The sequence below is a fragment of the Dromiciops gliroides genome, chromosome 2 (assembly GCF_019393635.1).
Source record: "Dromiciops gliroides isolate mDroGli1 chromosome 2, mDroGli1.pri, whole genome shotgun sequence".
Lineage (NCBI taxonomy): Eukaryota > Metazoa > Chordata > Mammalia > Microbiotheria > Microbiotheriidae > Dromiciops > Dromiciops gliroides.
The window spans coordinates 203,142,220-203,168,791 of record NC_057862.1 but is presented as its reverse complement, the minus strand read 5'-3'; the positions used below and the strand labels follow the sequence as shown (position 1 = coordinate 203,168,791).

General features: G+C 37.2%; 2 long non-coding RNA genes across 2 annotated transcripts in view; one reads left to right on the top strand and one right to left on the bottom strand.

Moving 5' to 3' along the window:
• Positions 1-26,572, bottom strand: part of LOC122739934 — a 241,683-nt gene that overhangs the window by 69,087 nt on the left and 146,024 nt on the right. The window lies entirely within an intron of this gene.
• The window catches only part of LOC122739935, a 189,618-nt gene that overhangs the window by 56,857 nt on the left and 106,189 nt on the right, over positions 1-26,572 (top strand). Inside the window, exon 2 of the long non-coding RNA XR_006354695.1 lies at positions 627-752. This is a non-coding gene — a long non-coding RNA (uncharacterized LOC122739935). The remainder of the gene's footprint in view (positions 1-626; positions 753-26,572) is intronic.

Below are 26,572 nucleotides of genomic sequence, written 5' to 3'. Positions count from 1 at the left end.
TTCTCCAAAGACCTCCCCACTAACATTGCAGAGCATGATCTAGAACATGGGTATCACTCAAATAGAAGAAGAGCCACTAAACTATACATGAGGAACCCTATTATTACATATTGATTTAGTTTTAAATGTTGTATGATTGTGTTTTGATGTTTGTTTTTTTGGTCAAATATTTCCCAATTACATTTTAATTTGGTTCTAACACACTTGGAAGTGTTGTGGAGCCTTGTAGGGATTTAACACCTCTGTCTTTCACTTCTTTCTCTTCTCCAACCACCAGCCCAAAACAGCTTTGATAACCATCTTGCTAACTGCATAGTCTTTTGACATACTCCCTTTCCATCTGAAGGTCTGAAAGCATGAATTGTGATGGAATCAACTCTGCATTGTTCCTGGATAGGCTATGTCAATCTACTCCCCCTTAACTCCCACCCTTAACAAAGTGTCCTCAGCCCACTTCATCCATTTAAATGTAAGATCATAGTGATTAGCACAGTACTTAGCAAATAGTAGTATTTGTTTTGCCCTTCATTTAGAAGAACAATGCCATCGTAGTCTTGAAATGTGCCTGAATTGGATTTAAGTGAGGCAGAGTTGCACAAAGTCACCAACTTCACTCTCTCTTCCAGAGTCATCAAATTCCAGTGGCAAGACAAAAGTCAGGAGAATTTTGGCATCTTCAGTGAGTGAATAAGCCCTAAGCACACCACATTGCCTATTTCAGGAACCTTCATGGCCAATTCCACCAGCAAATGGTAGGTGCTTAATAAATACTTTTCCATTCATTCATTCCCACCCCATTGACCACATCCAAAGCATAGTAATACTGGCCAGAAATGTTTGATAGGTTGACCTTGCATTGTTCAGATGCTTGAGTCTGGGAGGGAGGTCAACGGCAAATTAAGGATAAAAATGTGTGCAATAATCCTTGCTAACTTCAATAGATTTGGAGTCAGGAGAGAGATGGATTTGACTCTTACAAGTTATGTGACTATGAGCAAGTTGTAATCTTCTTCAGCTTCTATTACGCTTATGGACCAGTTGATAATCTGACCACACACAAAGCTGATCCAAAAATGACTCCTATATCAATAATTAATCATTTCTCTATGCTGCTGCCTCTCAGGAAGCAGATAAAGAGCTGGTGTCACAGTTAGAAAGACCTGGACTTTAACAGCCTGAATTACCCTGAACCTTTTAATGCCACAGCCAAGTCTCTAAGACTAAGATCAATCAGACACCACTCTAAAGATGCAGAAAAAAGGAGAACAGTCCCTTCACCAAAAGAGTTTACATTTTAATGGAATTAGACGATGTATAAATCAAGAACATACAAGATAAATAATAAATGAACAATACCCTTAAAGGGTATGGCACTAACAGTTGTGCAAGATTGGAAGAAGAAGGTAGGATGAGGATGAGGCCTACTCCTTGGAGGAAATAATGGCTTAACTAAGTCTTTTTTTTAAAATAAAAGTATTTATTATTTTCTAGTTACATATAAGGATAGTTTTTTGTTTTGGGTTTTTTGGTGGTTTTGGGTTTTTTTTTGTGGGGCAGTGGGGGTTAAGTGACTTGCCCAAGGTCACACAGCTAGTAAGTGTCAAGTGTCTGAGGCCAGATTTGAACCCAGGAACTCCTGAATCCAGGGCCGGTGCTTTATCCACTGTGCCACCTAGCCGCCCCCAAGGATAGTTTTTAACATTTGTTTTGTTAGGATTTTTAGTTCCAAATTTTTCTCCCACCCTCCCTCCCTTCCCTCCTCCCGTAGATGGAAAGCAATCTGATATAGGTTATATATGTACAATCACATTAAACATATTTCTGCATTAGTCATATTGTGGAACAGAAATAAGAGCACAACGGAAAAACCTCAAAAAAGAAACAGCCCAAAAGTTCAATCTGCATTCATAATCCAAAGTTCTTTTTTCTGGATGTTGAAAACATTTTCTATCATGAGTTCTTTGAAATTGTTTTGGATCACTGCACTGCTGAGAAGAGCCAAGTCTATCACCATTGTTCATCACACAATGTTGCTGTTTCTGTGTACAGTGTTCTCCTGGTTCTGTTCCTCTCAGTCAGCATCAGTTCATGTAAGTCCTGCCAGGTTTCTTTGAATTCCTCCTGCTTATCATTTCTTATAACACAATAGTATTCCATTATATTCATATACCACAACTTGTTTAGCCATTCCCCAACTGATGGGCATTCCCTTGATTTCCAATTATTTGCCACCACAAAGAGAGCTGCTATTAATATTTTTGTACATGTGGGTCTTTTTCCCTCTTTTATGATCTCTTTGGGATACAGACCTAGCAGTGGTACCACTGGGTCAAAGTGTATGAATAGTCTCATATCCCTTTGGGCATAGGCTTAACTAAATCTTAAAGGAATCCAGAGAATCAAATAGTTGGAAAAATTGGAAGGAAAGCATTCTAGGCATGGGGAAATCTACTGAAAAGGCACAGAAATAGGAAATATAATGTCATATGTGAGAAACAGTATGGAAGGAAGTAGAATCTAGCAAGAATTGGGGAGGAGGGAGATTGTGAGGAACTTTCAATGCCAAATGAAGCATTTTACACTTGATTCTAGAGAAAATAGTGAACTACTTGAGTTTATTGACTAGAGGGTGATGGTAGTCAGACCCATGCTTTAAGAAAATCACTTTGGCCATTGTGTAGTGGACTGATTATAGTGGAGAGAAATTTGAGGGAAGATTAATAAGAATTCATTGGAATAGTCCATATGATGTGGGTCAGAACCAGTGTTATGGCTAACATATGGACAGAAGGGAGATGTTGTTTATAGGAGAGATGTTGTTTAGGAAAAAACTATAAGATATACAGACTAATTGGGTATTTGGGGTGAACAAAAGAGAAAAATCTCAGGCAAAAATCATTTTACAAACATGGGTGACTGGAAGAATAGTGGTGCATTCAACAGTAGTAAAGACTTTTAGGAGAAGGGTGTGTTTGTGGAAAAGTAATGAAATCTGTTTTGGACAAGTTGAGTTTGAGATTCCTAGTAGGCAGTTGGTGACACTAGACCAGATGTCTAGAGATTAGGGCTGGATAAAAAGATTTGTGAATCATTTGCAGTGATGATCATTGGATTTATTGGAGCCGATTAGATTACCAAACGAAAGAGTATGCAGAGAAAGTGAAGAGGGGTCAAGGCAGAGCTTTGGGGAATAACCACATTTGATGGGCATAACATGGGTAAGATCAGAAAAAAAGTGTCTGAGAAGGAACAATGAGATATGTAGGAAGAGAGCCAAGAGAGACCAGAACTCAAAGAGGAAAGAGTGGCCTGGAGTAGAAGGCAGTCAACAGTACCAAATGCTACAGAAAGAAAGGTCAAGAAAGATAAGGATTGAGAAGAGGTTGTTTGATTTGGGGAATTAAGAGAAAATGGTGGCAACTTTTTTAAAAGAGTAGTTTCAACTGAATGATGAGGTTGGAAGCTAGATTGCAGAGGGTTTAAATAGAGAGTGAGGGGATAAATGGAGGCAATGACTGTAGGTAGTTTTTTCAGAGTATAGATAAAAAGAGGAGGAGAGATATAGGTTGATAGCTAGACAGCATAGTATGATTTAGTGAGGACATTGTTTTTAAGGATGGAGATTTGGAAATTTTTGTAGGTGGCCAAGAAGGAATCAATAGATAGACTGGAGAGACTGGAGATTAGAAAAAGGGTAGGGATCATGGTGGGGACAATCTGTTGGGAAGAATAGGAAAAGTTGAAATCCAGAGTTCAGATATAATGACTGGCCTTGCCAATCAAAGTAACTAACTTTATTATCATAGCCTGGAGTGGATTAATGTCAGAGACATGTGAAATGAAGAGGTAGAAAGAAAGAGTTGTCAATGAATGGCCTCACTTTGTTTTTTTTTAGGGGGGAAGGTAAGTTGAACTTGTTTTGAAGTCTGAACTGCTTTGGTAAAGATGTTCCTTTCCAAGAATTCCATACACCAATGAAACCACAGGTTTAATGGAAAGAAGGGAAAACATGATTGTCAATTTTAGTTTTGGTGATTAAGAGTTCTTGCTATCTCTAGTGCTTGACATATCTGATGTTTCACAGAATTCCTCTGCAATCAACTGTTCATGACATATAGGCATGGAGTTTCTAAGGAATCTATGAACCTTTAGATTTTTATTTCTCCAACCTGAATCATACCTCTCAGTAGATTATTCACCATCTTCTCCATTCCTATTTTCACAATGAGGTCACTGCCTATCAAGATATGTGTTGACTAAACTATATGTCACAATCCCAGGCTAAAATTCAGAATATTTTTTAGAAATATTTTTTAGAAAGATAAGAAAATAGGGGTCACTGGTGTCTGATTCAGACAGGATCATTCATTTCAACCAAATTCTCAGATACCCGTCTCAGCCAGTCCTACCTAGAGGTGCACAAAGTATGCTCCCTTAGTCTAATTTTAGAGTGAAAAGGTTCTCTAGAAATGATCTGATGCAGAGGGGTCAAACCCAGGAGCCATACTACAACCCACAACACTCCAGAGTGCCTCAGGAAACAGAGTAAAATGTAATTGTGAAGTACTTAACAGAATGAGCAAAACTAAAATAAAATACAGATATAATATTCCATCTTAAAACTGAGTCAGTATGCAGCCTGTGTGTTATCTTTATGTACGGTGTATTGATCCTTTGTTCTGTGTTTGACTCTGCTGATCTAGTTCATTTCACACATTATAAAGATGATGAAATGGAGGCCCCAGACAGGTGAAGTATCATACAGTAAGTTATACAGAAAGTTGGTGTCAGAGCAGGGGCTACAACATGGGGCTCCTAACTCTTAATTGGATTCTCTTCTGACTAGACCACACCACCTCAGAGGATACAACTTCTTATGCTTCTTCTATCCCTTTCTCTCACTGGGTCCCAAACAATCCAGAGAGGCAGACTGGACTGCATGTACTTTAATATGGGAGTGATGCAGGTTTAAAGTGCATGCTCCAGGTAAAAAAGAAATAGAAAACAAAATCTGTCTCTTAGAAGAGTTTAAAAGGTGCAAAAGAATCACAGGACTTGAGAGCTGAAGACAATGTCAGCAGCCATCTAGTCCAACCCTGATTAACTCAGATATCTGGGGCTATCTCCAGTTCTCCTGATGTATAGCTTACTACTGGACCCAGATGGCTCTGGAGGAGAGAGTGTGGTTGGTAACTTTGTACAACCCTCCCTCAAATCCAATTCACTGTAAGCCATGACATCACCTTCTGTTGTCATGGTCCTCTTTGAGAGCAAAGGACAGGGGGCAGCTAGGTGGCTCAGTGGATAAAGTACCAACCCTGGATTCAGGAGCACCTAAGTTCAAACCAGCTTCAGATACTTGACACTAGCTATGTGACCCTGGGCAAGTCACTTAACCCTCATTGCCCTGCAAAAAATAAAATTAAATAAAAAAAAAAAGAACAAAGGACAAACAATAACAAAATCCCACCTTCTGCAAGAAGCCTTGCCCAACTCCTCTTAATTCCAGGGCTTTCCCTTTCCTAATTATTTCCTATTTATTCTATATATAGTTTGCTTTGTATATATTTGTTTGCATGTTGTCTCCCCACTTATATTGTGAGCTTCTTGAGGTAAAGGACTGTCTTTTGCCTCTTTTTGGATCCCCAGTACTTTGCACAGTCCCTGGCATAAAGTAGGTGATTAATAAATGTTTTTTGATTGATTAATTGATTGAAATTGTTAGCAAGTTTTCCTGACACCAAGCTTAATTTGGCCTCTTTGTACTTTCCACTCATTGTTCTGCCCTCAGGGTCCATTTGGAAAAAGTCTAGTCTCTCTTCCAAATGACAGTCCTACCCACAGCCAATAATCTTCTCCCTCCTGAGGCCCTTCCCCTCTTTTGGCATAGTAAACATTCCCATTATTTTTAGCCAACCTTTATAGAGCCTGAACTGAAGGCCCTTCACCACTCTGTTTGCTCCCTCTCAACACAATCACTGCTGAGTGGCCTTGCCTTAATCCTGAGGTCTTTTTTCATCTTTTCCAAATTCTGTATTCTCAGTGCCAACACATGCCACTATCCCTTGAAAAAAAAAAACCAAACACCTTCTCCCATTTTGTATCACAGTACTTATTACTCCCCTTAATCTTTGGATTAAACCTACTTAGATTTAAAGCATTAATCAATCTCACCTGGGGTACACATAGATCGAAACTTCCACTATCCCTCTGGGTTTGTGTTTTGTTTTTTTTTCATCATTTTCTGACTCCAGCTGGATCGCTGGTTTCACTAGTCTTGCCATCAGAGCTACCCTCTCTCTCAAAATTTATTTCCTCCCCCACTTTTTTTTTCTCATCTCATGACCTTTTTACCTTTGTTCTCACAAGCAACCTTCTCTGTCACCTGATCCTGGCTGAGGAAGGGCCCCCAGTTCTGCCCCTCCACCTTCTGTTCCAAGATGCATAAGTGACATTTTACAATGGAAAAAAATAGTATTATAATTATTGAGCAGTGCCAGGGATCCCTGTGGCATAACCTTTGTATAGCATCTCCTGAACAGTTTAACCCCACCTCTGGTAAACTTGAACAACTACAGAAGATTAATAATGACAAAAGATAATAGCTCCCATGATCAGACATTTCCCAATGAGCAGGAAAGGAGAGAAAGAAGGAAGTGTCCTCAAATTCCATTCTGAAATATCATAAAAAATGCCTTATTGCCAGTAAAAAATAAGAGCAGGATACTAGTAAGTAGTAAACAGTTCTTCCTTTCAATCAGCCAAACCAAAGGGAAATTTAGATTAGAGATTATTATTTCTTTACATACCCAAGAGAAATAATTAACCCCAAGAAGTAGAGATGAAAATATAGAACTACTGATGATTTTTTTTGGTCATTTCTCACCCATAAACTCAACTGAGTAAATCTAGTTTACAAAACTGGAGCATGGAAAATGCAACATAGGAAAGAAATGTGTGTATGTGTTTTAATTAGAATACCAAATGCAGAAGAGAAAAAAAAATAAAGAATGGAAATTTTACAACTGAAATTTTTTTCTTATGGTAAAGAAATTTAATTTTTAAAAATTAGAAAAATTCAGATGACCCATATGCCATATTCTAGAGTCAGGGTAAAGAGACAGAATATCAAGTTAGATGCTCTATGCAAAGTTCTCCCTCTTTTCCAGTTCTTGCTACCAGTTGTAGATGCCTTCCGGTGAATATGCCTCCAAGAGAGTTAAGTCAGCTTCCCATTCATATCTAGTAGGCTTTACTTTTATTAGAAAGTATTAAAAAAAAGTATAAAAGTGTAAAAAACAAATTTTTTTTTAAAAAACCAAGAGGGGGCAGCTAGGTGGCACAGTGGATAAAGTACCAGCCCTGGATTCAGGAGGACCTGAGTTCAAATCCGGTTTCAGACACTTGACATTTACTAGCTGTGTGACCATTGGCAAGTCACTTAACCCCCACTGCCCCGCCAAAAAAAAAAAAAGTATAAAAATTTAGATCTGGGCAAATAGGATTTTTAGCTAAAGGCTAGGGGAAGACGGGGGAAGTCATTTTGGAGCATAAATACTTCAGGGATGGGGATACCTCAGTATATACTTTAAATAGCCAGAGGGTAACATGGAAGAGTTACTGAAGGGGGGTAATAAAATATAAGAGGGGGGGGAGCCCTATGATGAAAGATCCACTTCCAAAGTTTATTCTGACTATTGTGATCCTGCAAGTACCTGAAATATGATAGCAAATAAGACATTGGTCATACTGTACAGAAAACATACCCAATACAACTCAAACCCATGTCACTTTGGTCTCACTATGCTATTTTTCCCCCTTAAACGTCCTTTAAATTGAAATGTTCATGGTTGATAAAGCTACTTCTCAAATTTTCTCTTTCTATTATGTGTGTATGACTTGAGTGGAAGCAAATATAAAATGACTATTAAATTGCATTTGAAATAATTATTACTATTTTTGAAGAAAAAATCCTAGACATAGAAATCCATATTGCAGGGAATTAAACTAATTTATTATTGTTCATTAGTGTTGTTCTTTGTCAGCTCTCAGTATCTTTACACCTTCCATAATGTTCAATTCTATTCATGTACACTCTATTGTGCTCACCACCTCAACTACTGGCAAAAAATCACAAAACAGAAGACAAAGGAAGTCATAATATTCTATCAGTTCAAATTGAAGGACCATGCATTTAGGAAGGATCCAAGTCTGCTTTTTCAAGATGATTGTATAACACAAAAACATACTTGATGAGTATATAAAAAATATTTCTCACGTTCTGCCTGCCATAAAAAAGAATGTTTGAATTAAACATTATTATTGCTCTGTTGTCAACTTGTTAGTGTATAGAGGCATAATTCGCATACACACATGCCTGAGCCGTATCATGATCTACGCTTATAAAGTAACTAAGTTGTATTTTCTTCCTGCTTTTATCTCAAACAGGGAACGATTGCTTGAACAAACTAACAGAGACATGTGAGCCCCAATTTCATATTGCCATTATTTTAAAAACAACAACAACGAACCACAGGAACTGAACTCTGAATGATTCTGTTGCACAGCTCAAATTCATCAAAGCTTTCAATTGATAACTGGGTTGAGGTCAATCAATTAGTAAATGTTTATATGTGCCAGACATAGTGCTAAATGCTAGTCATGAACTATCCATGTCAGATGGGGCAAATAGCTATATAAATGGAATATGTAAGCAGTTCATAGAACTAGCTGCTTTATTCTCACATTTTTATAGGTACAACTTTTGAATATTCATGATCTATTTATCTTATTAATGGACAAATCTTTTTAATACCTGGAAAGGACCTTAGAGATCATTCAGTCCAGTGCTCTTATTTTATGTATTAGTCTCAGTTATTATTAAGGTAGAATGGAACCATAGGAAAAATATGGTTCTGAAACGCTACATCTTATTCAAAAGAAAGGAGGAATGTAATCTTAAAAAAAAAAAGAATGGCAGTGAATAACAGTGTAGATTGAAATGGTATACTTATATGAGGACAGTCAGCAACCAAAGGGATGGTGTATGATGGAAAACATTTAGGTGAAAGTCATCAGAGATAGAAATTTTAAAAACACTGTCATTGTAATATAATTCTGTCCATGTGGACACAGAGAGGAATTCGGTAAGGAGTTTGGAAAAGAGATCACAAGTATATCATGGCAGCATGATATTGTGGTAACTGGAAACTTCGATTATAGAATCAAAGTATCAAAAATGTTCATAGGACTTAGTTAACCCACTATGTCCACTATTCAAAGTGGAGTGTCTATCTCTGGGCAAGAGAATGATCATTGACCTAGAAAAGAAAAAACAGAATAAAGATGTTTAATAATGATCTAATAACCAAGATACACATTCAAAGAGAGAGCACCAAGCTGTCCTTAATTCATATCATCAGATCTAGTACCTGACATACTAGGATACTGAAGAAAAAAAAAGTCAGATGTGATTGCTCTGAAAGACTGTGGAGAATAGAAGAGGTATTACAAAATGGAACAAGGAAATGTGATCCCAGTTTTAAAAAAGTGAAAAGAATTGTAATTTGCAATCCAGAGGCCAGTGACCTTGATATTGACTTCTGGCTAAATTATAGACTATATTATTAAAGAGATACCTAGTTAGCATCTAGAAAAGGAGTTGGTGATTATAAAGAGCCAGCATGGAACAGGACAAGCTAGATAAACCTCTGTTCCCTTTTTAAACTGGGTTTCTAGACTGGTAGATTAGGGGGATACTGTAGATATGATTTACTTGATTTGAGTGCATTTGCCAGTCTCTTCTGCTATTCTTATGGAAAATATGGAGAATTGTCAGCTATATTATAGTAAAAATAGAAGGATTCAGAACTAGTTGAATGGTTAGACTCAAAGAGGAATCGTTGATGGTTCAATGCCACCTGGAAAGGAGATTCCCAGTACCCCAGGGATCTATGTGCCATTTAACATTTTTAAAAATGACTTAGAAAAAGGAATACATGACATCATTATGAAATTTACAGATTACACAAAGCTAAGATGGGTAGTTAACATGCTGGATGACAGAGTCTGATTCCAAAATATTTTGATAGGCTAGAATGTGGTGCTAAATCTAACAGGTTGAATTTAATAAGAATTAATTTTAAATCTTACACAGGTTTAAAAAAAAACTTTACAAATTGTAGGTATAGTTAAAAAGCAGTTCATCAGAAAAAGATTTCGGGGGTTTTAGTGGATTGCAAACTCAGTATGAGTCAGGAATATGATATGGCAAATAAAAAAGCCAATGCAACTTCAGGCTGCATTAAGAGAATTAGAATCCAAGAAAAGCTATATGATAGCATGACTGTACTCTGGTCTGATCAGACCACATCTAGAAGACTACTTTCACTTCTGGGTGTCACACTTTAGGAAGGGAGCTGAAGAGCATCCAGAGGAGGGTTATTGGAATGGTGAAAGACCTTGGCATTATCTTTTTTATATATATTTTATTTTTCCCCAATTCCACGTTAAAACTTTTTAAAAACTTTTAAAAAAGTTTTGAGTTCCAAATTCTATCCTTTCTCTATACCCTTCCTGAGATAATAAGCAATCTAATATAGTTTATACATGTTCAATCATGTAAAACCTTTTCATATTAGTTTGTATAAGAAAACTTGAATAAAAGAGAAAGAGAAAAGAAAGAAAAATGGCACGCTTCAGTCCGTATTCAGATAATATCAGTTCTTTTTCTGGAGGTGGATAGTATGCTTCATCAATAGTCCTTTGGGATTATCTTGGATAATTGTATTGCTGAAAATAGTTAAATCATTCAAAGGTCTTCATCAGACAATATTGCTGTTACTGTATACAACATTCTCCTGGTTTTGTTCATTTCACTTTGCATCAGTTCATATAAGTCTTACCAGGTTTTTATGAATTCATCCTCCTTGTCATTTCTTGTAGCACAATAATATTCCTTTGCAATCATATACACAGCTTGTTTAGCTAAACCCTAACTGATAGGCATCCTCTTGATTTCCAACTCTTAGCCACCAGAAAAAGAGCTGCTATAAATATTTTTTGTACAAATAAATACTTTTTTTATGTCTTTGGGAAAGGAAAATGATAAATGTTAGAGGGTATGTGGGAAAACTGGGACACTAATGCACTGTTGGTAGAGTTGTGAACTGATCCAACCATTCTGGAGATTTGGAACCAATTTGGAACTATGCCCAAAGGGTTATAAAACTCTGCATACTCTTGACATTATGTTATAAGAACTTGTTGAAGAAACTGATAATGTTTAACTTGAAAAAGAGAAGACAGGGTGGGGCAAAAGAAGAGAGGAGGTCAGGGGAAAGATGTTAGTTGTCTTCATGCACTTAAAGGGCTGTTGTGGAGAAAAGGGATTAGTCTAGGTTCCCTTGGCCCCCAAAAGGAAGAATGCCATTAGTTGCAAAGAGGAAAATGGGCTCTTCATTAGATGAAAAACTTTCTAATAATTAGAAATATACAGTACAGGACTAGAAAAGGCTGCCATAAGAGGTAGGGTATTCTCCCTTGATGGAAAGCTTCAAACCAAGTCTGAATGACCCATTATATGGGTACAATAGAAGGAAGAATTTTGTTCTATTATGGGTTATGTGATCTATAAGGTATATGCCAACTCTGAGATTCTTTGTATTTCTGATTCTAAGACCCTAAAAGTTATCCGAGGCACCACAATTAATTGCCTTATGAGGACTAGAGTTCTGGTATGCTTACTTCTAGGCCAGAACTTTTATTTTACTTTTCTACTATGTGAAAATGGGCAAAAAAAACCCTGTGATTTCACTAATGAGGAATTCCCTCTGCTGACATATATTGCATCCCATCTATGACTTAGGAGATAATTCATAGTGAGTTGTTTGTGGCACAAAGAAGGATCTCTCAGGGTCACACAGCAGGTAACTTAGATTTGAATCCTGGTCTTATTGACTCAAAGTATATCCCCTATATTATATTGCCTATATTTTTCCCAATATCCCATAGAACAAGCCACCTATAAGAAGTTGGAAGGAACTTAAGATGTTATCTAATCTTCTACCCCAATGCATGAATCTCCTTCTATACCATCCAGGACATAGACTCTTCCAGCCTTAGCCTGGACTCATAGGGATCCGAAACTGACCATTTCAAAAGATAGCCCATTCTACTTTTTATCAGATCTCCTTAATGGAAAGGTTTTACTTTTCTTATCAAAATCTGCTTCCCAGTCTTTTCTACCCATTGCTCCTACTTCTATGTTATGGAGCCACACAAACTGTGTTATCCCTCTTCTTTCCTATGAACTTTCAGAGTAAAGTTTAAACTGTCCCTGGAATTCAAGACCATCCAAAACCCCATACCATACTGCCTTTACAGAATTCTGTTATAGCAATGACCTCAACATATTCTGTGGTCCAGTACAAACCCCTGTCATGACTGTACTTTCTGTCATCCATGCCTATATTCTATATGTTTAGAATGTTCTTAAATTGTGTTCCTTTACCTCCTTGAAAGCCAAAACTCAAATGTCATCTCTTCTATGGAACTTTCGCCATCCTACTAGTCAGTAATGACATTTCTCACCTAGCATTTTACAACATTCTTATGTGTGTAGATGCTTTTATTTCTATCATAATTGTCTTCATCTATGTCAGTCCTCCAACTAAAATTTAAACTTCGAGGAACCTTTTCATATCAATTTTACATTTTTTCTAGGGTCTAGCATGGCTCTCTGCACACAATAGGTGGTTAATAAGTGCTTCTTTAATTCTAACTTTTGAACTGATACATCACAAAATTTCCATGTATTCCCTTTACTTTTCTCTTCTTCAGGTTATGTTTTCCTTATTCTTCCAAATGATCTTCATATTACATGGTTTTAAGTCCTCTCCTTGCCTTGTTTACCACCCTTTTGGATGTGTTCTAACATGTCAATGGTCCACATATAAACACAGGTATTGTTTAATGTGGCTACTAGGTTCTTTCTTCGTCCTCCCACCATACTTCTATTAATGTGCCCTAAGAAGATTTTTGGTTGCCACATTGGAATTGCGGTGTTGTCTAAAAATAGGTTGGGCTACATTTGAAGTAGTCCATTCCTTCACTGGTCATATTAAGAAGAGAACAGATGACCAATTGTTAGAGATGTTGTAAAGGAAATTCAAAAGGATTGAACTGGACTTGATTCCCTCTGATGTTTCTTCCAAGAAGTTGAATTTATGATTCTATCTGGGTAGTTACAAACTTCCCATTATCTATGTATATAGGCATAGTCCATAAGAATGGTTCTCTAAATAATCTCTTCAGGTATGTCCAAAAGCTAGAGTTCAATGATGTAAAGAACCTTTGTCAAAGAAATCAATATGGAGAAAGGGGATAAAAATGGGAGCATATGCACTAGTAAAGCAATATCAAAAAGAAGCTTAGGATTCAGTCTTTAATGCCTTGATTCGGGTGATGTAAAGAAAAAGGGGAGAAGAAATTCTTGTTCCTCATACACCAAAATAACACTTTATTGACTTCCATTGAACTTCTAATGTACTCAGTGTATAGTTGTGCTATGTTGTTCTGGAAGGGTATACCTTTGAATCATTGTTTTGTTGAAAATTGCTCCGGAAGGTGCTATATGAAGTAGAGGGTGGGGAGAGCAATTTAATGGTTGAAAAAAGTCCTTGATTATTTACTTTTTGATTTAGGGACCAGGTTTCCATTTCTAAAACAAAGTAGAGTTTGAGGCAATTGTCTGGATGTCAGACTAACAACCAACATACTTACAGGTTGTACAATGATAAGAATGGAAAATTCAATATTTCTTGTTAAGTGCTGTCATTTGTTTTGTGTGAATTTCTGTTCAACAGTGACACAAATAATTGTCTACAAAAACTTAATATTACTAAATCCTCATCTCTCTAAACTCACATTGCCTATTCTTATATAAATAACCAGCTTCCCTTCAGCTTTCCCTTGCTCTAAGAAGAAGCCCTTGATTTTATGACAACTGCCTAGAAGTAGCATGGCTTCTTCTTGATATTTTTCTGGGTGCAAGGCACACCTAGCCTATATGCTATTAAGTACCATAATACTGTCAATACTTTTTCTAAGCAATAGAGTCTGGTCCCAAATGCCAGTATCATGACTAGCAGGTATGAGAAAGCTAAAAGTATTAGGGTAGTTCAGGACTGAGTTAGTATACAGCATCAATCCCTTCTTAGTTGAGGGGCTTTCTGAAGCATTGTGCTGGAGCCCAGATTAGATTCCATGGAAACGTTTGTCTTGAATGGCATTTCACCTGAAAAACAAGCGTTAAAAAGGGAATCTAGACCTAGAAAGTGATTTCCTTATCTGGGAAATGGTGCCCTTTTGTGTAGGAGTGTGCCTTATTCATAAGAAGGAAGATGAATGCAAATCAGTTCCATATTGTAGGCAGGCTTCTGAGTAATATGTAAATAAGAAAAGGAGGAAAATATCCACATTAATAAACAGCCCATTGGAGTTAAGGGCCCATCTGCAGTTTAGGTGCAGGGTTTGTCTACTTTTCAGTCAGGAGTGTCCATATTGCATCCCCTTGGTGACTGTAAGTGAAAACAGAATGGTGGTTCAGGTAGGCTTGGGCCATATGGCTGTGCCCATGAAAATAACACAGAGTTATTTTTTTCAGTAACTGTGATCGGTCCATGTAAGCAAAGATCAAGTCTCTGCAAATAGAATTACGACACTCCAAGTTTCATCCTGTTACTGAGGTCTCTTTCTCACACATACCACTAAGATTAAGCTATACTATTTCCCCACACATGGAATGAGATCTCCCCAAAATAGGGAACGGCTACCAAGGGGACATAGCAAGTAGAAGATACAAGCAACAGAAATGGCCAAAAGCGAGATTCACAGATTGACAATACAGCATGTGCCTATGCATCCATAGCTGACATTATTGAGCAAAGTGACTCATAAAGAAGAGAAAAAGAAATATAAATATCCATCAAAGGAACTATGGACATCACACTAAAACACAGGAAATGATTGAATGAAATCCATGAAAAAAGAATGCTGAACAAAGACTAGAACTCCACCATAATTACTCCTTAGTTAAGCTAATTATTTCATTGAATTTTTTCTTCAACCAGTCATTTTAAAATTCAGAAATCAAGGAATCAAAGAGGTGAGGTGACTTGCCTGAGGTCACATAAATGAGTAGTAGGACCTGTAAACTAAATCTTGGTCTCCTGTCAGTGTCAAACTGCACAACCACATGGTTGAAGCACAGGATAATCAGTTTATTTCTTGTAGACTCTTACAATACCAAACTGAGGTTTCCAAACTATTTCTGCATTTGCTCTCTTTGAACATTTAAACCTAACTTCACCTGCTCTTTTTAAGGTTCACTATAGGAACCATTCCACAAAAGTTGGTAGATTTATTTTTAGTGTTTTGGTTAACATTATTATTGAGGAATTTGTTTTCTATTTTGCTTCAATAACCAAAAATAGTATTTGATATTAATGAAAAAATTTAATCAACAAGAACAATCTAAATTCATCTTTGAGGTTTCGTCAAGTTTAGGGCTTCTGTTCATCTCTCCCACCTCACATTGTCCTTATATCCCCTATGTACAGGACTGCTTCTTTTGCTGCTCTTTGCATCTGCTCTGTAAAGGATGACTTTGGGTCCCTTTAATGGGAATAATTGTTGAAAATTAGATTTTTTAAAAAAAATCCAGCCGACCAAGAAGCTTGGCTCATTTTTTTCTTCGGTATTTCAGCAGTTTTGCATGCAAGTGAAAGTTGCTTTCATTTTCAACTTGGTTAGTTGGGAAAAGAAGGGGGAGGCAAAAAGCATTTGTATAGAACCTACTATGTTCCAAGCACTATGCTAAGTATATTTTAGGCTTATTATCTCATTTGATCCTCACAACCCATCCTCTAAGATTGTTGGTGCTATTATTTATTACCCCATTTTATAGTTGAGGAGACTGAGGCAAAGAGAGGTTAATATGACTTGCTCGGGGACATACAGTTAGAAAAACATCTAAGGACAAATTTGAACCTCAGGTTTTCCTCACTCCAGGCCCTCCAGGTACACAGTGCCACCAGTTGCTTCCATTAATGAAGAAACAGGCTGTAGAACCACAATATTATGTATCTTTAAAAAGATTTTTATGCAGGTTTTAAGAATTTGGGGTTATATTTTCCTAGTGTGGACACTGTTTGTGGGAAATTCCTTTTTGAAAAGTAGCAATTTGCTATAAAGTACAAAGAAGAATTTGTCTCTCCTTGAATCTCTAATGATATTTATTGGAAGATCTTCCCTTTGTACTCCCTGGATTTTGACTTGCAGTTTAGTTGCTTTTAAATTGGGGAGCTGGGTGGGGAGGGAATATGTTTTTTCTCATTTGCTAAATTCTATGCTCCATGAGGTCAGGGAAAGTGCTTTATTTTATTCATTTTAAACCAAATCAATTTAAGGAAAAAATGGTTACTAAGCAAAGTTATAGATACTACCATTATGGAATCATAATCTTTGTATGCTCTGGTGTCTTGTACAAGGCAGGTGTGTAATCAACATTCTACGTAAATTTGTTGTTGAGAAACATTCATGGACTTGCCCCAATGGATAGAAAAGCATAAAACTACAAAACCTAAATTCTAACTTGTTAAAAAATCACTAGACACATACTTGTAAAAATATTGCCCTGCATATAGCTTTCTAACTAAGCATTACATATCTGGTGCTTTAAAATTACTTTTTGCTCATGTTGATGAAATCCATCTTTAACTTTCAAAAGATGTTTTAAAAAGCAGTAACCTAAACAGATGGGCAACAGTACTAAATGATGGGGAAAAAACATTTTGTATGGGATCAGACCTGAATATTTATTGATAAAGAGGTTTTCCCCATGAGAAAAAATCCTTCTACCAACAATGGTCCAACAACCTTTTCTGCAGTTTATTGGACTGGAGTGTGGTGTAGAAATTAAGAGGTTAGATGACTTAAACACAGTTACACATAGCCATTTTGTGTCAGAGGCAGGGCAATACCTAGGTCTTCACTCTAAGGACAACTCTCAATCCATTACTCTATGGTTGATAAAAAAGAACCAATTTGACCCATCATATCCACCTTGGAGAAGGAAAATTGCAATAAAAATAAGGCATTGGATTTCCTTTCCCTAAATGCCTAAGTCAAAATGGCATGGCATAGTCTTTTTTACTACTAAGAATCTTTGAAATTCTGTTAGATGCTCTTTTCTGATCTCCAGAGCTGGCAAACTTTTACATGAGTATTTCTTATATTTAATCAAAGATTACCAAGTCAACTAATTCTTGCTGCCTGGTTCAACCAGACTCTTTTTTAAATTTTAACTTAAATTTAGCTTTATCTTGTGCAAATTTCTTCTCCACAACCTCTAGACATGGATATTCTCTTTTGGTCAACTAAGATTAAGTTTGATAGTGGTGAAACATAGTCAACCTAGCTAACTATATACATACTACCGGTGCCATAAAGCAGTGAAACCAGTTTCTGAGTTCTTTTTGTGTATCATTATAATTAAATAGAAATCAACAAGGAAGGCCAGATATATTTAAATGTCTCTATCACAGTTCATATCCCATTTACAGGCATAGCACACCCTCCACTTCTTCCTAGGTTCTAATAACATTAGCCAGATTTGTTATTGTTGTTGTTTATCTAAGTATTATGTAGCCTCATTTTTTACTGTCATTTTTTAAGGTATCACCATAGTCCAAAACTCTTACAAGTAGGGAAAAGGTTTTTTAAAACATCATTGCAATAGGCTAAGTTTTTATTATTATATATGGAAGCTAATCATTTCAGAGTAAACCAACAGATGTTTGCACCCCTTATTACTGTTTGGTACTGACATCAGTATTAAATGATAATATGAAAACATGTCACAGACGTGAATGATGAAATTCAAATGTCAGGAACGGAGGGAAATAAATTTTTAAAATAGAATTATAATGGTCCTGGATGGGAAGTCAAACTATGAGCACCTTCTTCAGGCAGTAAGGAACCACAACCACTCCCTTAAAAAATCCACAGACCTAGGGGGGACAGCTAGGTGGCGCAGTGGATAAAGCACTGGCCTTGGATTCAGGAGGACCTGGGTTCAAATCCGGCCTCAGTCACTTGACACCTACTAGCTGTGTGACCCTGGGCAAGTCACTTAACCCTCATTGCTCCACCAAAAAAAAAAAAAAAAAAAACAATCCACAGACCTGAATATTCCACACTGAATTTTACATTATGGAGTTGATATCAGGGTATGGGAACTGAGTAGGGCAGAGTGTTCTTTTTTTTTTTTTTTTTGCAGGGCTGCCCCAATTTCTTGACATTTAAGAAGACTCTGGGGGCAGCTAGGTGGCACAGTGGATAAAGCACCAGCCCTGGAGTCAGGAGGACCTGGGTTCAAATCTGGCCTCAGACGCTTGACACTTCCTAGCTGTGTGACCCTGGGCAAGTCACTTAACTCCAATTGCCTCACTAAAAAAAAAAAGTCAAGAAATTGTGCCTTGGTGTATTGAATTCAAATGGATATATTTTAATCATAGCAAAACATAGTGAATTTTTCAGCTGGATATTTTTTTAACAGAATGTTTAACAATGCAACCACCAAATTAAATGTTACCCTGCAAATCAGTGAATTTTTCTTACACATATTAGCATGTCCCTAGAAGAACTTCAGCACATTCCATTGAAATAATTCATGATTTTATTTGTTTGCATTTTGGAATGGAATCAGGGGACCCAAGTTGAAATCCTTCTCCCAACATTTGTTGCCTTGGACAAGTCACTAATTCTCTATTTCTTCAGCTATAAGGTGCAATCTGGTTACAGTAATGACATTCCTTTCCTAATAAAGAGCTATAAGAAACATCAGATAATACTATTATTGTTACTTTTAAATAATACTTTTTTTTTGGGGGGGGTGAGGCAATTGGGGTTACGTGACTTGCCCAGGCTCACACAGTCAGTAAGTGTCAAGTGTTTGAGGCTGGACCCGAACTCAGGTCCTCCTGAATCCAGGGCCGGCGCTCTATCCACTGCGCCACCTAGCTGCCCCTATTATTGTTACTATTATAACTTGAATTGATAATTTGATATATTACTGTGATCAACAAATAGATCACCCTTAACTAGGTTATTCCTAGAATTGGAAATGTGTAGTTTAATCTCCAGCATCATACTTGAAGCCATGGTAGATTACACAATTCAAAAATTGTGAGTACTTACCCAAAGTCATTTCCCACACCATCATACAGTATAGGAACAGGACAATAGTGGAAGTCAATTTTATATAATTTCATTCATACCATGTGACAATCAAATGAGAGACCTGAGTGTGTTAGCATAAAAGAACATTCTGAACTCACCGCATATGGAATGGTGGCTTTGAAAGAGAATGGGCTCTCCACTAGAGGCCTTGAAATACCAAACTAATGATCATGGGGCAGGTATGTTAAGGAAGAGATTCTTTCTCAGGCAGGGGTAAGATTAGATTGCCCTTAAAGTTCATTCCAATTTCAAATTCTGTGATTCTATATTACATTACCTATTTATTAGCTTAGTTTAGGCTAGGGTATTTAGGCTCCATACTTGCTCCAACATTTATCCAGAAAAAGGCCGTCACTCAACTCTACATATTGGCTTATTCCCATCAAGGTAGTCAAAATTTTTTTTGGAGTTTATATACTATATTTTGTGGATTATTATTCATCATTTATTGATATTTTTGGAAAACTAACTTTGTATTATCAACAATTGTTTGAACCCCAACTATCATTCTGACCTCAGTAACTCTCTAGGAAATCCAGAGACATCTACAAGAAATTTTGGGTTCCCCCAGGTCCTGGACCCACCCAAAGCATTCTTGTGTTTTGAGTTCCCTTTGTATTTTGGCTTTGCCCTAAATATTATTGAATGCTTAGATTTATTCACATCCATCTCAATCGACCCTTACTTTCAAGTTGCTCTCTCAGTAGAATTGCTAACTGTGTATCTGTGGTTCATGTGCAGGCACCCTTGTCTAAATCCTATATAATGTAAATCTTCCAGAACCTAGACAAGAGGAAGCCACCCTCCTTTCTGGTTTGCTCACAAATGGACTTTACAAAATTCTTTGTAAAACTATTCAGATTTTTGGGTTTATTCTCACAAACAATTTTTTTTAAGTTTTTTTTTGTGTGTGTGTGAGTGTGTGTATTCTACATATACATATATGTGCATAGCTAGATATTACATACATGCATACATATACATCTCTCCCCCCACCCCTCTCTCTCTCTCTCTCTCTCTCTCTCTATCCTGTAGTTTTCCTAACAGTTGTATAAAACATGTTCAGAAAAAATGAAACATGATACCAAAGTGGTCACATCTGAGAAATGAGTTCCATTCTCACCTTATTGTTCTATACCCTTTATGATGCTACAGTACGTTGCCTTCCTACATGAAATGAGTATTAAGCAAAGTATGTTAGCCAAATCATTCACATAGTTCATAACTAATTGGCAGTTTTGACTATCTCAAAGCGATGCCAAATCTTTACTGAAACATGAATTTATCCCAGGCCTAGGGGTGGTCTTTTCTGAACAGGATGGGAGGCATCTAGGGAAGGCAAAGTGAGACATTTTACTGCTACTGATAGGTACTGTTGAGTAATAGGAAGGTTTTTAGTCATTCATATGCATAAGACATTCAGACCTTGAAGATGGTAACACCTGGTACTTTTCAAGAGCACAGAATTCATTTTTAATATATAAATATAAGAAATCTGTTGAGGGTTAAAGGACACATGCAAATGCAACACAGAAAGTAGGCAAAGCAGGCATACGGTCTCAAGCCTAAAATCTGATAACAGAATGTCTTGTAATTTGTTCTATTTCTGTAAGTACAGGTAAATGTAGGGTACTTAACATGTCAGGTTTGAGGTTTCCCCATTTCAGGGAAAATAAAACCGAAGAGCAAGAAATCTTGCAAAATCTGAAGTCCTTTGTACTAGAATGATCCATATTCCAGATTATTGTAAGCCGCACTCTAAAGCTTCAAGCAATCTCCAAGCAGTCAATACAACACCATTTATTAAGTGCCTACTCTGCTGTAGACCACTTTACTAAGTCTGAAGAAACAGAACAAAAAAATGAACCATTTCCTACCCTTAAGGAACCTACATTCTACCAGGAGAAGAAACTTGTACATATTTACGTACATATAAAACATACCAGATAACAAACAAGGTAATGTTTTCCCAAATGTTCCTTGCGACCTAGCAATCTGCATATGGAAACAGAACATATGGCTGAGTCCCCTAACCGAGGCATTGACACAGAGTAAGAAGCATTTAAACATTTCAGCTTCTACTTAAAAAGAATTAACAACTCATTTAATTGTATTGGAAGTCTTCAAGACCATGACTGTATCAGACAGGTACTAAACACTATTGCCCTTAACTTATAAATTTTGTCCTTACGAACTTTGAAAAAGAATAAAAATGGTATCGAAGCCTGCATGGAAATAGTAAGTGACAACACCAGGCTTAAGAACATTATCCTCTCCCTCTCTATTCACACTGCCATTATTTCGGCCAGGTCTCATTACTTTTACCCTTCACGGACATGATAGCCTCCTTAAATAATCTATCTGACATAAATCCCCATCACCAATTAATTTTTCACACTGCTACCCAAGTCATCTTCCTAATGCACAAGTCTCATCATGCTTTCCCTACTCCAAGACATTCTGTGATTCCCTACTCTCTATAGGTACAATACAGACCCTTTATGTCAGCATTCAAGGCCTTAAACAACCTGGCTTCAACCTACCTTTCCAGTCTTATTCCAACTCTACATTTCATGGAAATTTTATTACTAGACATTTTCCCAATTTCATCCTTTCTTCACCAGCCCCCTACATTTATATAGGCTGACTATAATAGGTTCCCTCCATCTCTCCACTTGTTGAAATTCTCTTCAAGTGACCCAGATGGCAATTCTCAAAGGAAAACTTCAATAATCCCCAGTGAGGAAGTGATCCACCCCTTTCTAGCCTCTCATTCTCTCTGTAATATCTCTTATGTACTTTTGAACATTCTAACTGGTATTCGTATACTTGTGTGCGTCTTCCCTTAATAAAATGTTAGCTGCTAAAGAAAAGGATTTGCATGTTATTTCAGCCAGTAAATGTCTAATATGGCAAAATAATGAAGCTAGGCCCCTAGGAGACAGAGAGAAACATACCACACATGCACCCACGCACGCAAGCAAGCATACCCAAAAAAATATCTTTGTGCTCAAGGAACTAACATTCCACTGCAATATTCTGGTACAGCTTGGCCTTCACCTTTTATTTCTGTGGGATATCTCAGTGTCTAACTTTCCTTTCCAGTGCTTCCAAGTTTCTAACCACATTAGCCATGTATAAGAAAAGCAAGTTACACATTATTTTTTTTCTATTGTCTTTTTAAAGATATCACCATAATCTAACGATATTCTGTGTAGGGGAAAGGGTTTTTTAAATAACTTTAATTTTTAAATTTTAATTTAGGTTAAATATATTTTAATTTATGCTCTTTCTCAAAATGCCTTGCCTCCTCCCCATAATTCTTGCTTCCCCTCCATCATATGAAGATGAGCAGGGAGAATTCCTCTTTTACAAGTTTATGGGATATTAGAGATGGCTTCCCTGGGTTCAGGAAAAAAAGGTGTAACCATAAAATAATGGGACAGATGGTTCTTGTGTGCTTTTGAACCCCTGACTTCAAAAACAGTTCCAAGGGGGAATTTTTTTTATTAAAGTCTTCAGAAAGGGACCATCACTAGAATAAATACCTAGCCTCACAATGAAATAGCTTTGATGGAAAACTCAATTGTTACATGTGAGTTCAGGACACTTTAAAAATCTGTTGGATTTTTTTGGTTTTGTTTTATTTTTACTTTAGATATAGCTGGCTTCCCTCCCAGATATAAGATTAAATACATTTTTCTTAGGCACAGATAGACTTCAGAATAAGAATGGGCAAAGGAAGTTTCTTTCATATAAAGATACTTGAACCCTCTTCCAGATGTAATTAAAATTAAACCAAAAGGAAGAATGGCTTTTATGGAGGAACTAGGAAGAGGTTAGGGATGGGGGAAAAGAAAAAGGAAAAACAAGTCAAAGAGCAATAGAAAGACATTTATTTTCTTTACTTCCTAATCTGATTCATTCACCCAAGATGTTAATTTGGTGTGAGCGCCCCCATGTTGCCAACCATATTTCCCAAAAATAATTAAGAACAAGGTACCGAGGCTCCCCCCCACAATTTAGGCCAAAGAGATACAGGACACCATCAATTAAGTCCTATTTTAGTCCCACGACTCTCAGCATTTGGATTTGGTTATTCTTTCTCTTTATATTGACCCTTAGCGGCCTTACCCTGTCACATAGTAGGCATTTCAATAAATGGTAATTGACTCTTGAATGACTTTATGAGTATCTTGAACTGAGGTATTCAAATTCTTACTGTGTAAGCAACCTTTCTAGAGACAAATAAATTGTGCAACAGATTGCTGCCATTGGAATTGTGAATTCTTTTACCTGGAGCAAATTAAGTTGAAGGGAGTTAGTCACTGCAATACCAAAAGGACAATCTACTTAGATTACACTCTTCTGGGGAAGGTTGCCACTCATTCCCTAGAGAGTGCAGTCCAGTAACCCTGATGCATGCAGATATTTCCCCAATCCACTACACCTCAGGAAGCAGTGAATATGAGGGAGGCAAGCAAGTAGGAAGCTACACGAAAGGCAAGCCCCTGGTAGAGGAGCACACATGGCTATGGAACATGGACATTCTGGGGCAAGGAAAGAATGGTGGTTGTGGGGGGCAGCTAGTGGCCCAGTGGATAAAGTACTGGCCCTGGATTCCAGGAGGACCTGAGTTCAAATCCCGCCTCAGACACTTGACACTTACCTAGCTGTGTGACCCTGGGCAAGTCACTTAACCTTCATTGCCCTGCAAAAAAAAATGGTGGTTGTGCTATACAGTGCAGGGATTGACAGTCTAGAAGTGTGCCCCCTCCCTATTGTTCGTCCCATGGGGCAAAGTCTTGGATGCTCTGTGCTAATTATGTATCTCTTGTCAAGAATTCTGGGCCCAAGAGTCATGACATCATTTTCCCAAATAAATCCATAGACCCTCTGTCAAAGATTCTTCCACATAATGAAATTTCACATCAGTATTAGTGAGACTTCCAATCTATCCAAAGGGCCTTGAACACTCTACTTCATGAGATCAGTCTCAGGATGAGAGAGATGACAATGTACATGGTACATAAAATGAACATATAGATATACCAACATTTGAGATCCTTAGGAAAAGGACACTCTAAGAATTCAGTATATTATGTTTTCTAAATATTAACCAATAGTAGGAATAAGGGTTATTATCTATTAAAAGGTTCTTACTGTTTTCCTTTTGTTGGGGAAGATCCTTCTGTTGCATTGACTGTATCCATAATGTATTCTGATATTCATCTGTTTTTTCATTCCATTAATATTTCATCCAAATTAGAAGGTGACATCATTGTTTATATCCTGGTATTTAAACATCTTTCCTGGCGAATATTTTCCCCTTTTTATTGTTTAAACAAGGTAACAAGCAGATGTAATTTAAATTCAAGCTGGAGATGACTCTGAGAAACATATTTTTACTATATTGAATGCCATGTACTACACAAGCTCAATGTATCAAAAGAAGGCAGCACTCAAGACCTAGGTGGTGAATAGAACCTTTGTTCTGGGGAAGAGCTTATTTCAGCCACCGACTGTACAAAATCAAGTGTAATATTCTAGACATTTTCTGCATAGAAAATGAGAGGTGCAGTTGACATTCAAAGTGTGCATTTGTTCTGGAGGCTGTGTGAGTTACTTTGGGAGTACCTTCCAGAAAAAAAACAGAGTAGGCCTGCCTGAAGGGCAAGCTTTCAAATGCCAACGTGTTCTCAGCTCCTATTTCAAAATAAGACTGAATTAAAAAAAAAAACAATTAGGAAGTCTACAAACTGCAAGATATCCATTTACAAATAACATAAGTTCTTCTATCACAAAAGAAAAATAAATGAAATGTGTTTTAAAATGGGGAGAAGCTTACTGGTTTCCTGTTTTAGCAATCCATTTGCTTTTTGTCAGCTCAGGCCTATTATTATTAGTAGGCATCTCATTGAAGTGAATTCTGCAGCACTGAGATAGCACTTCCTCCCCTGTTAACTTTCTCTCTCTATTGTGTTGCTGCATCTTTCTGTCATATGGAATTACCTCCAGTCAATCTTATGTGCCCTTCTAATGCTAACGGAAAAGCTATGTAGATGGCAGCTTTGTTTAGGACGATGATTTTGCCCAGCTTCAATGTTATTGAAGTCTCATCAGTTAGCTAAGTGCATGCCACACTTCATTTTGGCATAGCTCTCATTGTTTTCCATAAAGTATTACTGGAGCCTGGGATTTTTTAAATGGTACTTCACTGTGCAGACATGGCCTAAACTTCTTTGATTATACATATGCTATTCTGTGACGCTCACTAATCTCTCCTGCCTTGGAGTTTTAACAAAATGGCTGAAATTTCCAGCCATTATGGATGAGTTATTCAGCAAATCGGTAAAAGCAATTCCACTTGACAAGCCTATAGTACTAGCTTAAGTGCATTGGAATCACATTTGATTTCCACAATGGCAAGGTCCTTAGTATTCTTGCCAGCTTTTTTTTTTGAAAGTTCGAAGACTATTCCAAAATGCCACCAGCCACATGGGCCAAAGAGAGTCAAGGGAGGGTTATCCACTCAAGCTCATGTTAATCTGATTTAGTGAAACAGGTTAAATGAGTGATTTCTCCTACAGGAAAAAAATTCCATGGGAGTTTTATTTCATGTTTCTATATTATCAGCTATTGATCATTTCTGAGTGGGATATCTTGTGTTTTACTCCATCATGGCTACTATTCTTTCTAAGTCCTTCCTTCTAAATGAACTGTAGTTTCAAAAATGGCTGAGGTCAAGATTTAATTTATCAGGACACTGAATTGTATACATGCCTTAAAACAGAGGGGATGTTTTTGCCCCTCAGGGTATTAGTCATGGTCCCTGGTTCGTGGGAAAAACTAAGGAAGTCTAAAAATTGTGTTCCCTATTATTTCAATTTCTCTACGACTTTGTTTGAATCCCAAAGTGAATTTTCTATTCTCCCCTTGTACGTTGCATAGGAGGGTACCAACCAACAGTCTTTGAGGAGCAACACCTGCAGTTACATCAAAAGGCATGACTTTGCAAGCAGTTTCTGAGCTGGCCGGCATGTCCCCCAAGGGATAAAGGCCTAGGTTCTTTACCTGACTGGCAGAAGCATTCACGCACCCATAGGACTCTAAACATTGTTTTGTGAGTAACGAGTCCTGCTGGTTTCCATCCTGCAAGACATTGAAAATCCCACAGGGACAATGTGGTATAGAACTAAAACAGAGGGCTGGGGCCTTTAATGAGTTTCCTATCCACAGATGCCATCAAGCTTTTATACTATTCATTTTA